At 48.5% G+C, this 10,254-nt stretch overlaps 1 long non-coding RNA gene across 5 annotated transcripts; it reads right to left on the bottom strand.

Moving 5' to 3' along the window:
- Positions 1 to 4,129: 4,129 nt before the first annotated feature.
- On the bottom strand, positions 4,130 to 10,092 carry LOC107053905. Of its 5 annotated transcripts, none has more exons than XR_003076301.3 (3): positions 7,894 to 10,092; positions 7,062 to 7,192; positions 4,130 to 5,588 (listed from the first exon to the last, which is right to left on the bottom strand). It is a non-coding gene; the product is annotated as an uncharacterized LOC107053905 (long non-coding RNA). The 5 variants fall into 5 exon arrangements; XR_003076303.3 differs by having other exon boundaries at positions 7,062 to 9,148; positions 9,635 to 10,092; XR_005861781.2 differs by having other exon boundaries at positions 7,062 to 9,148; positions 9,966 to 10,092.
- Between the last annotated feature and the right edge of the window lie 162 nt (positions 10,093 to 10,254).

The following is a 10,254-nucleotide window of genomic DNA, read 5'->3' as shown; positions in this document are numbered from 1 at the left end:
CCCTTGGCCACTGGGTTAGCACAGGGCTGCTCCATGCACCAGGAGCCCCAAAGGAGCTGGAAAGCCCCAGAAATCATCTCTCCGCTGTGGTGTGAGATATTGGAGCGACAGGATGGCTTCTAGGCAGGTCACGGCGCTGTAAACTGTAGGGTGTGCTCTATTTAAAAACATACACATCATACACAAATATGACACGCTATATTTAAAGGAATATCATCCTTGCATTAAGCTATTGGCTTAATACGTTTCCCATGCAGCTTATGCTTCTTGAAATAGACCGGTGCCTTATCTCTTAGGCACACAAGGTACGCACCTTATGAAACTCTGCTGGGGAAATGACCCTGAGCAGATGCCACCAAATGCAAAAGATGAGCATCCCAGTAAAAAATACACATCTGGGAGATAATGCCTTCCGAAGGATAAAGCATGAGTGTTAATCCAGCAGAAATGAAAGGAGTGGGAAGCGTTACCAAAAAGGTGGTGGTTATTCCCTGCTAATCCCCTCCGAGTGCGGTAAATGGTCTGATTGGCTCCCAAACCAAACTAATTGCAACAGGAAAATTGTTGCCATGGATGCCACCGAGGCGTACTGATCTCTGCCTGCCTTTCTCAGTCCGTTTCCATGATCTCTGTACAACATGAATGGAAGCACAAGCAGAACGCAGACTGAAAACAAGCACTTGGATGACAGAGGAGGCAAAATCACTTTGCAATTGTAGAGGGAAGTCAGCTGGGGGGGGGGTTTAACTGGGACGCCCTGCTTGCAAGCAGCACTATGGCACTGCTGTCTATTTTCTGGCTTCAAGAGAGCAGCAGGGCTGGTCAGTGCTGCTCAGCATTGGCACAACACAGCCACCAGCACTGCTGCACGCTCCCATCAAGGGCTCCATCCTCACATGCAGATTTTGTCCTAAAAAGTCCTAAAGATAAGAAAGTACATGAGGGTTAAAAGTCTATTTCGAGAAATACTTGACCAGGATGTCACCTTCCTTGCTTTCATGTTCAGTTCTTCACGCAGCTCCATCCCAAGGCCAGAAGCCAACATTATTTCTCTCCCAGCCATAAGAGTTATGCTCACAGTTACTGTGGTCAATGCAGATCACTGCACCAGGTTGGTGTCTGGGAGAAAGAGCAGTCCTGTGCTGCAGGAGAAGCATTTCGGCAGCCACCCACATGAGCACAGCCGTGCTTAAGGGCTGGCAACCAGATGGCCTCTGAGGCCCCTTCTATCCAAGTCTTTCTGTGGTTCTGTGAAACAGGAGGAAAGAAGTGGAATGCTGCATCAGGAGCTGAGAGCTCAGGAGCTCTGCTGGCAGCCCCACAACCAATGCACACTTCCTCACATTCGGGGCTGATCGATCTGCCTTCCTTTAGACAGGTGCCATTGAAACACCTTGACAGTTCCTCTACTTGTGCTTTTCTTCTAATGTACTCCGAGAAGATAAACTAAAAAACCCCCACCACCATTAGAAAGTACATAATAAACTCTTCAGAGTCAGCAGTGCTATAAAAGGTCAACCTCATGTGCTTTCCTTGCATAAAGCCATGGGACACAGCTAGCAAACACGGTGGGGAAGGGCTGGGGTGGGACTTAGTGACCTCAAAGGCCTTTTCCAGCCTTAACGATTCTACGACCCTCTGCTTTTCCTTTGGTTCACATCTCTTCAGCCTTTCCTCTCCTTTCCCACCAAGGAAAGCAGCAGCACAGCCTGGATGATGCAATGCTGCAAAGCAAAGCTCGGTCCGAATGCGCTTCCAGCATGTGTGGATGTGAGTAAGTCGCTGCTTAGGATATTATAGCAGAGTTTTTGTAGGTCACGGTTTTCAGTGACAGACGTTTAGCATACACCAACTGCTTTCAACTGCTCCATAGAGTGAAATTTAATCCAAAGCTGTGAATTATTGGGAAAAGCTAAAAATAAACCCTGAAAATCCCCAGTGGATGTTAGGCACGCTTGGCCAAGCACAGGCAGCAATTTCACACCCTGCATAACGCAGGAACAGTGAATTACCTGCAAACACTGACACCATCTCAAACTTGTCCAAGAGAAGGAGATGGCGTGGAACGGTTATGGCTGAAAGACCACATTTCCATCCATAGTGAAGCTACAAAATAAAGGAGAGACAGAAGGTACAGCACCGTGTGAGCACGATGGTGCTGCTCCTCCACTCTTTCAGCTCCGTGGTGTCAGAGCACACCTCCCCAGCCCCGCACCTCCATGAGCTGGGCGGGCACATCCAAGCTCCAGCAGGAACCTTACTGTGCTCAGAAGGGTGCAAGGCTCAGTGTAAGGCATGGTTCCACGGTACCAAAGGCAGCTACAGACCGTGTAACATCCCCGGGGCTGTGCTGTAGGAGGTCTGAGTGCTCTGCAGTGCATTTGAAGACAGGCAGGCAGAAGAGAACCCTACAGAATGCGACCACTCACAGTGCATTGCTTGCTGGCTAGCCACGTCTGAGGTTCAATGCAGATTTTCATAGAAACACCTTTGGAAATAAATGAAGCAGGCTGCAAAATGTATTTTTACATCAAATACTTCAAATTGGTGAGAGTTAAGAGCCCTGAACCAGGAGTTTGTTGTCCCACCTGTGACCTCTGCAGCTGGGAAAGAACAGGACACAGCATGCCTGACTGCTCTGGATAAAAGCACAGAATGCGGTGTGAGCTTTCACTGACTTTGCATGTATTAATAAAAATGTACCTTTCTACCTTCTAATTTGAGCTGCCACTCACAGAATCCCTGCTGCGATGGCAGACACTTTTATTCATATCTTTTAAGAGGAAATCCTTTGGTGGCTGCGTTGCACAGCACAGCCAGCTGCTGGCAGGTGGGACAGTGACTGCAGCACTGTGCGGTGGGACCACCACAGGAGGAAGGCAGTGCTCCCTCCCCACAGTGCACACACACCGCCCCAGCCTTCTCATAGAGCCATACAACAGTTGGGTTGGAAGGGACCCCAAGGATCATGAAGCTCCAACCCCCCCCCCACAGGCAGGGCCACCAACCTCCACATTTCATACCAGCCCAGGCTGCCCAGGGCCCATCCAACCTGGCCTTGAACACCTCCAGGGATGGACGGGGCATCCACAGCCTCTCTGGGCAGCTGTTCAGCACCTCACCACTCTCAGAGTAAAGAACCTCCCCGAGTTCTCACACTCTGTACAGCCACACACCATGCCCAGAGGTTTTATCAAAGCAAAAACCCAGCTTGGCTTAAGGAACAGCAGGGCTGTTAACAAACTCCATCAGCAGGTTCCATGCGTGCTCTCCGGGAAGCAAACATCACTGGGCTGACCCAATACCTGCATCAGACACTGCAGAACAGGGGAAGCACATCATGCAGAAGGGGATCGGAGTGCTAACACAGCCAAATTCATTCCCATACATTCACCCAGGCTCCTCCCTGCTCTCCAGCACGCGGTAGTGTTGTAGCACTAGGCACACAGCCTTGCACTGATGGGCTCCAGAGATCTCTTGGGTGGTGACACGGAACGGAGCGGAGGAGAAACAGGCAGCAAATGTCATCATCTCATAAGCCTCGTTTTATCAGAAACAAAGCTAAGCCAGCCATCATTTACAGGCTTTGCGGGATTAGGAGCTCAGAAATCAGGGAGATTCCTCCAGCTTGCCATGATTCACTGGCACAGCAGTGGGGTCACTGGCCCAGGGCACAAAGAGATGCTTTCAGAGCAAACCCTTCGGATTGCTGTTTTATGGCATGCAGAGCAGCAGCTGAAGGGGAAAAAAAACACAAAAACATTTTTACCCAAACAGTAAAGCATTTTTGGATTTCTGCAACACATCCTAAATTTAAACTCCTCGCTTATGGTTCTGCTGGCACTACTGTTCAGCACAGAATACAAATTTAAACGAAAATTTGACCAGAAGAGCACAAAAGAGGAGAACCTTGCATCAAAACCTGATCACACATTGACAAGAACAAACATCAATTAGGCGCTGCCTCCACCGTCTCCCAGGCAGCTGTATGATGTGTATGGAAGCAGACAATCCGCAATCATCTCAGCTTTCTGACTTGGTGGCTGTGCTGCCAAAAGCCATTAGCAGCAATCTTGGCGTAACACGGTCAGAATGCAACGCTCCATACATCGCACGCTGAGGCTTCAGACAAATTTGAGCTGTTTATTTATAAGACATAATCTTTGGGGTCCTGCAGCGTCCTGGCACTCTGCTCTCCTCCCAGGTTGTGATGGTGACAATGGCTTTAATACGCAATCAGTGCTGTTTGTGCCCATTGGAACACAGGCGGACTGCGCGATGCCTTTGTGTGGATGCTGAAACCCAGAGCTCTTTGCTGTGTGATGCTGTGAGGACTTCCAGCTGGGAAAACTTTTAGCACTTTAAGAAGTACACTGGTGCAAAAGCGGGAGCCCTAAAAGCACAGTGCCCTTAAGAGCACAAAGCCCATCTGTGACTCCACGAGTGCCTGAGCCCACTAATCACAGGCAGATCACTGCCACAGCTGCTGCCCACTTTGCTCTGATCCAAAACAGCTGTTTTAATGCTCTAAAGCACGAGGGAAAAAGTTCATTGCCACATTTGTGTGCACTAGCAACAGAACAGCCCAATCCCCAATGCCACGTCTCGTCCTTGTGCCATACTGGGACATTTGTATCTGACACCTTTGAACTTGCTTACAAACATTAAATAAAAGCATTACATTCAAAAATGCTTCAAGAACTCTCCCATAATCGTGGTTAACCCCATAAGCTTAGGAAAATGCTCAACTCTAAGCAAAAACTTTATGGCACTACAGGCCACCTATAAAAAGGCCTCTGTAGGAAGGGGGGAAGGGGTAGGAGCAGCAAACATTTAAGGCAAAGCCAAACGAGACACTCCAAAAGGTTGGTCACTTGAATAGCCACGCGTTTCAGTGGAATATAAACCCGGCAGAAGGACCGGGCAGCCTTCCAACAGAACCAGAACACAGCTCACTGTGGGGGAACAACAGCAGGACACCCACCAGAGCGAAGCCAGCTCACAGCTAGGTGGTAACGTCCCACTGCTGAGAAACCTCACACCTCCAACCTTACACCTGCAATGGAGCCACCTGAATTGGTGCAGAAGTCTGCAACCGATGGCTTTGTTTACCGCCATGGTAGAACACCACCCTGGGAAGGAAATGAAACAAAAATAAGACAGTTAGCATTATGAGAGGTAGAACCTACTTTCCATGACCCATTAACAAAACTCCACTCTTCCTAATGCCATCTTACACCAGTAGCGCTGCTCTGCTTGCAGTTCTGCTGCTCCTCACTCACTGCATCCCCTTTTATTCCGTGTGTAAGGGCTCCAGAGGTCCGTGCTGCAGGCTGAGGGGCTGGATGCTGCTAAGCAGATGTCATTACTCCCTTCGTTTTTCTCTTGAGAGATTTTTTTTCAACTTTAATCCTCTCTTACGACTTCAGGATTTGTTTTTCCAAGCAATAGTGCAGAGTACATTTTTATTTCTAGCACTTGCTAGTAATGAAATACGGATTATTTGTCTTAAATCCATGAATTCATCAGCTATACAGCAGTTGGATCAAGCAACAAGCATTACTGATCTGTGTCCGATGGCATGATTCCTGCAAAACAAAACAAGCACACGAAAACAATAGCGTAGGACACAGCAATACTGAGCGTAAAATCCCTTATTAGCTGTATCAAAATCGGTAACCAGGCACCAAAATGAGCTTTAACAAGGTCTAAAAGCACAACAGGTGGGAACACAAGCTCTGCAGACACACCAGTTGTTCACCTCGGAGCGCACACTAAGATGCCCAGAGACCAGCAAGCTACCCAAAGCAAACTGCATTATTTCTTGCCCCCCCCATCCCCCCCCAAAAAAAAGAAAAGAAAGCTGAACCTTGCCACAACATCAAAGTTCAAACTGTATTTTAATAAACAATTCAACCCTTGAATAAGAGCTGAAGCTCCAACAGAGGAGCAAGCTGTGCTGCACGTGCCATGCAGCAACCACACTGCAGCAGAACAGAACCCGACCGCCTTCACACAGAATGCCATTTTGGCAGGCTTTTTCTCCCAGTGCCCAGATTGAGTTCAAGAAATCTCCCTATTAGAAACCAATAGCTCCAAACTATCCAGAAACCAGGGCCGTAGTTGCTAAGGCAACCTTGTTTTTCAGACCCATTTGCTCATTGCTTAACACGACAGCAACCGAAATCATTTTTACCAGTGCACTTCGAGCAGGACAGGATTTTTTCCTCTGAAATTGAAAAAAATATATCTTTGAAGTGTTCTTTGTTTTTTTTTCCTTCTTCCCTTTAACAGCTGCTCCTTTATAAACTGAATCCCAAGACTTAGCTGGAAGCAGAGCTAACGCTGCCCTCAGCTGGGCAGACAGGAGCCCATTCCATGGACAAGGCCTCACCCTGCTGGCCAGGGGTGACCAAGAAACAGCAGCAAGCCATTGCTTGCTCCACACGCAGAGGCCAGAGAGGAAGGTGTGGTGAAAGACATGTATGTACCAACATAAAGCAAATGCAAAAGGTCCCAAGAAGGCAAGAAAAAAGGATTTTAAAACTCCAGACCTGGGGTTCCTGTGCTAAACACTCCCACCAGCGCTGGGGAGGGGAGCTGCTGGGGGATAGAAGCAGGCAGCAATGCAAGAAGGATCACGGCTTGCAGAGGTGAAAGCACACAAAATTGGGGATGAGATGCCTGCATAAGAGGGGACATCTTTCCTATGTCCTTCTTTGGGAAGATATGCCAGAGAAATCAGGAACTGGCGCACTCCTACCCCTGCTGCCTCCAGGATATTGCCTACAAACACCATCTGCATCTGCCTTGTCAATTTTGAGAATGAGCTGGTGGTTCTTTATGGTATTTCTGTGTTAGAAAACTGTTCTAGGACAGCCGTGACTTCTTCAGCTCCCAGCACAGCCTGCACACCTGCCCATGCACATAGGCACTCCTTACTGGCAATATTTGCGTCTTGATAGCTGCTCTGACCACATCTTCAAGAGATATCAGTTATAAATAATTACGAAGCCAAACTTCCAATGCTTTTCTGATATAGGCCATCATATTTTATTCACCTCTAAACCACTTGGATGACACAGGTGAGGAGGATCAGCAACTTCTCCATCAGGAACCCAGGCTTCACAGGTGGGGACGACTCCTACTCATGATGAACACCAGGTAAAGCTTTTCCCAAGCACTGTGCTGCCTGCAATTGGATTGGTGACACATTACATAGCTGTGTGCTCACTCTGTTCACATGGAAACCTGGCCAGGAAAGCATCAACTGGGCAGTTTGTGAGACATCAAGTTAGATTCAGATTCACAGTGAAGATGGATGAAATACAGCCATTAAAGTACATAGTTTTGCACTAAAAAAAAACAACCCAATTTCAACTGCAATAATCAAGTCTTAAATAATACAGTAGGACACGTCAACCTGAAAGGAAAGGATGTCAGTTTTAAGAAGTGGTGAAGATACAGCAATTGTTTGGTATGATAGAAATCAAGGTTTAATATCCTGTCTACAAGCTGCCTCTTCTTATCACACAGCGATTAAACTTAGAGAACTTCAACGTGGCAGAAGTGCATATTAAAGCAAAATCACCATTACAAATCAACAGCTCCGTCTTCCTGTGATAGTATTCACGGTTTTAAATGCCCTCCTTTGGTGACAATGGAAGTTAACATCAATTCGAGCATATTCAATATATTTCTTAGTAAAATTATAACTGAGGCTCGACCAAAAAGACAGTGAAGGTTAGAAGCCAAGGGATGTGGTTCAAATACCACCTGCATAATACTTCTGTGTCCATCTTTCAAACAAGAATGTGAAAATGTGCTTTGTATCTTTAAGCTGTTCTTAATACACCTCTGAAAACCAGCTGAAAGTGTCAAGATAATGCTTACCTACAGAGATTCGATGGAGGTACACACATTTTGCTGCTCTCTTCACATGTATTCAGCCCTCACTGGAGAGCTGGTTGGGAATTTCATACCTTATTTAGATGAGAACTCCTAATCAGATGTTCTCACCTGGGCCCAGTGAAACTAGGCATTTGTTCAGCCTGGAGACAGTATATTTTAAAACCCTGTAAGCAAAATAATCTGTGCATTTCACAAAACAAATTCAGCTTACATGTGTGAGCTGTTCTTTACTATGAGATAATGAATTAACTTCACAGATACATTTGGCTTTAATGAAAACTAGTGGCAGAGAAACCAATTCTATCAGCAGATTTCAGGTTCCCCTCAAAGAATACCACTGCAGCAGTACAGTCTTGCTGCAGTCACAAATGATAGCTTGCGATCTTTGTGCGATCCCATCTTGCAAAAACCCTATAAATCCTCATATTCATACCTGGCAATAAGTTCAGAGCCTTTAGCAATGAGTTCAAACTCTTCAGCCGACTGGTATTTTGTCTAGAGAAGACTCTCTGTCCTAGATAAGCAGGACTTCTGGAGCCTAAAAGTAGAGCCTCAGCATTTCACCAGCCTTGAGGAGGTACACTGTAGGGCTGATGATACAAGCACTATAACAAGATTGATGTGCTCATTAGAAACTAAGTCAACGGTCATGGTTTTGTAAATAGGTTCTTGACCAAGTACAGGACCTGGCCTACATAACACACAACCCTTCACCTGGATAGCACCTCCCAGTGGAACCTCACAACCACCACAGACCCCCTTGCAAGACAACCACACTAACACGGTGTATGCATAGCACCAGATTTTAATATGTATAGCAATTCTGGGACTAGGTGGGCACTCTGAGGAAACCCTATGAATATTTGTGTATTAAAGTATACAAAATCTGTGTGCTTTCAGATGGTGAGGGGCAATCCCTCATGCACCAAGCACTGCAATAAAGTAATATCTGCTTCCTAATCTGTCATTCACATCGTCAAGTTTCATTCCTGGATTTTGGTAGCAGAAGGGAACTTAGGCCTACTGTTGAACAGACTTGTTAAAAGACAAGAGCAGGACACCTGCAGAAATGCTCCCACATTTGGAAGCCGTCACACTTCTAGCAGTGCTTCTTTTGGAGAGCACATCTAAAGGGCCACAGTCACAACCGATTATGAGAAACTACAGACACAGTTACACTGAGCTCACCTGCACAGTAAGCGACAGGTTCTAGGAAACAGTGCTGGCGTGCTGCTCCCTGTAGATACACAAGTAAAAAGGCAGTTACCACAACGCATGTGGCTTTTATCTGCATAAACTCCACGTTTTTCAGTGGATGTATGTACAGGAACTGTTGAATCACGGCCTGAACCTCTGATTGACCACCTGAGGCGAGCGCTGAGTCAGCCGTGGGAGCACAGGTGAAGGCAGTTGAGCTGTGTGAGTGGAAGGGCTGCAGCCAGGCTGCACCTCTGCTAGAGCCCATTCCAGGGCTGACTGCCGCTGGGGAGGGGTCTCTCCCTGGAGATGGCTCCTCGTGGAGTCTTTTTTTTGGTAAGCCCAGTATTCTTCTCTGTATTGTCACTGATTTTACGTCTATATACTCATTGATTATACAACGTATGTTCTTATAACAAGCTATATGAAAGAAATCCAACGTTATGTGCTGTAGCACTTCACTGAAGAACTAAGAGTGGCGTTTCACCCCTCGTTTCAGTTAAACCCGCAGGGCCGTTATGCCAACCTGCAGCTCTCCCTGCCGCTGGTCTCCCTGTGCTCTCCCACGCCCTCCCCAGCACAGGACGGGCCCCTCACCGCCCAGCGAGGCCGCAGGACGGGGCTCCAAAGCACAAAGCCTCGCCTTTCTCCCCAGCTCTCCCCGGCACAGGACTCAGACGGGCGCACATCAGGCAGCTGCCCCGCCAGGCTCAGCCCGACAACCCCGCTCCCACACCGCCCTTTGTCCGCCAGCCCCGCCAACAGAGCGCTGCGCGAACACGAAGGAAAAGCCGAAGCGGGAAGAGCTGCAAAGGAGCGACCCGGAGACGGACAGCCCCGCAGGGCCGCACGAGTACCGGCAGGCTCCGCTCCCCGAGCCGGGCCACAGCCCGCCCCCGGAGGCGCCTACCACGGCGCGGCGATGCCGGGGGCCGCGCCCGCCTTGCCGCGCTGCCGCAGCCCGGCGCATACCAAGCCGGCGCCGCGCGGGGGGGCCGTGGCGAGGCCGGGCCTGAGTGCCGGCACGCACCACCTGCCGCAAGGCGGAGGGGAGGCGGCCGCGTCCTCCCGTTCCGTCGAGGCGGGAGAGGCGGAAGGCGCGCCGCGCCACACCCCTATTTGCGCGGCGCTCTTGGTGCCGCCCGC

Source organism: Gallus gallus, chromosome 7, assembly GCF_016699485.2.
Source record: "Gallus gallus isolate bGalGal1 chromosome 7, bGalGal1.mat.broiler.GRCg7b, whole genome shotgun sequence".
Lineage (NCBI taxonomy): Eukaryota > Metazoa > Chordata > Aves > Galliformes > Phasianidae > Gallus > Gallus gallus.
The sequence above is the reverse complement of the archived record's forward strand: the minus strand, read 5'-3'. Positions and strand labels throughout refer to the sequence as shown.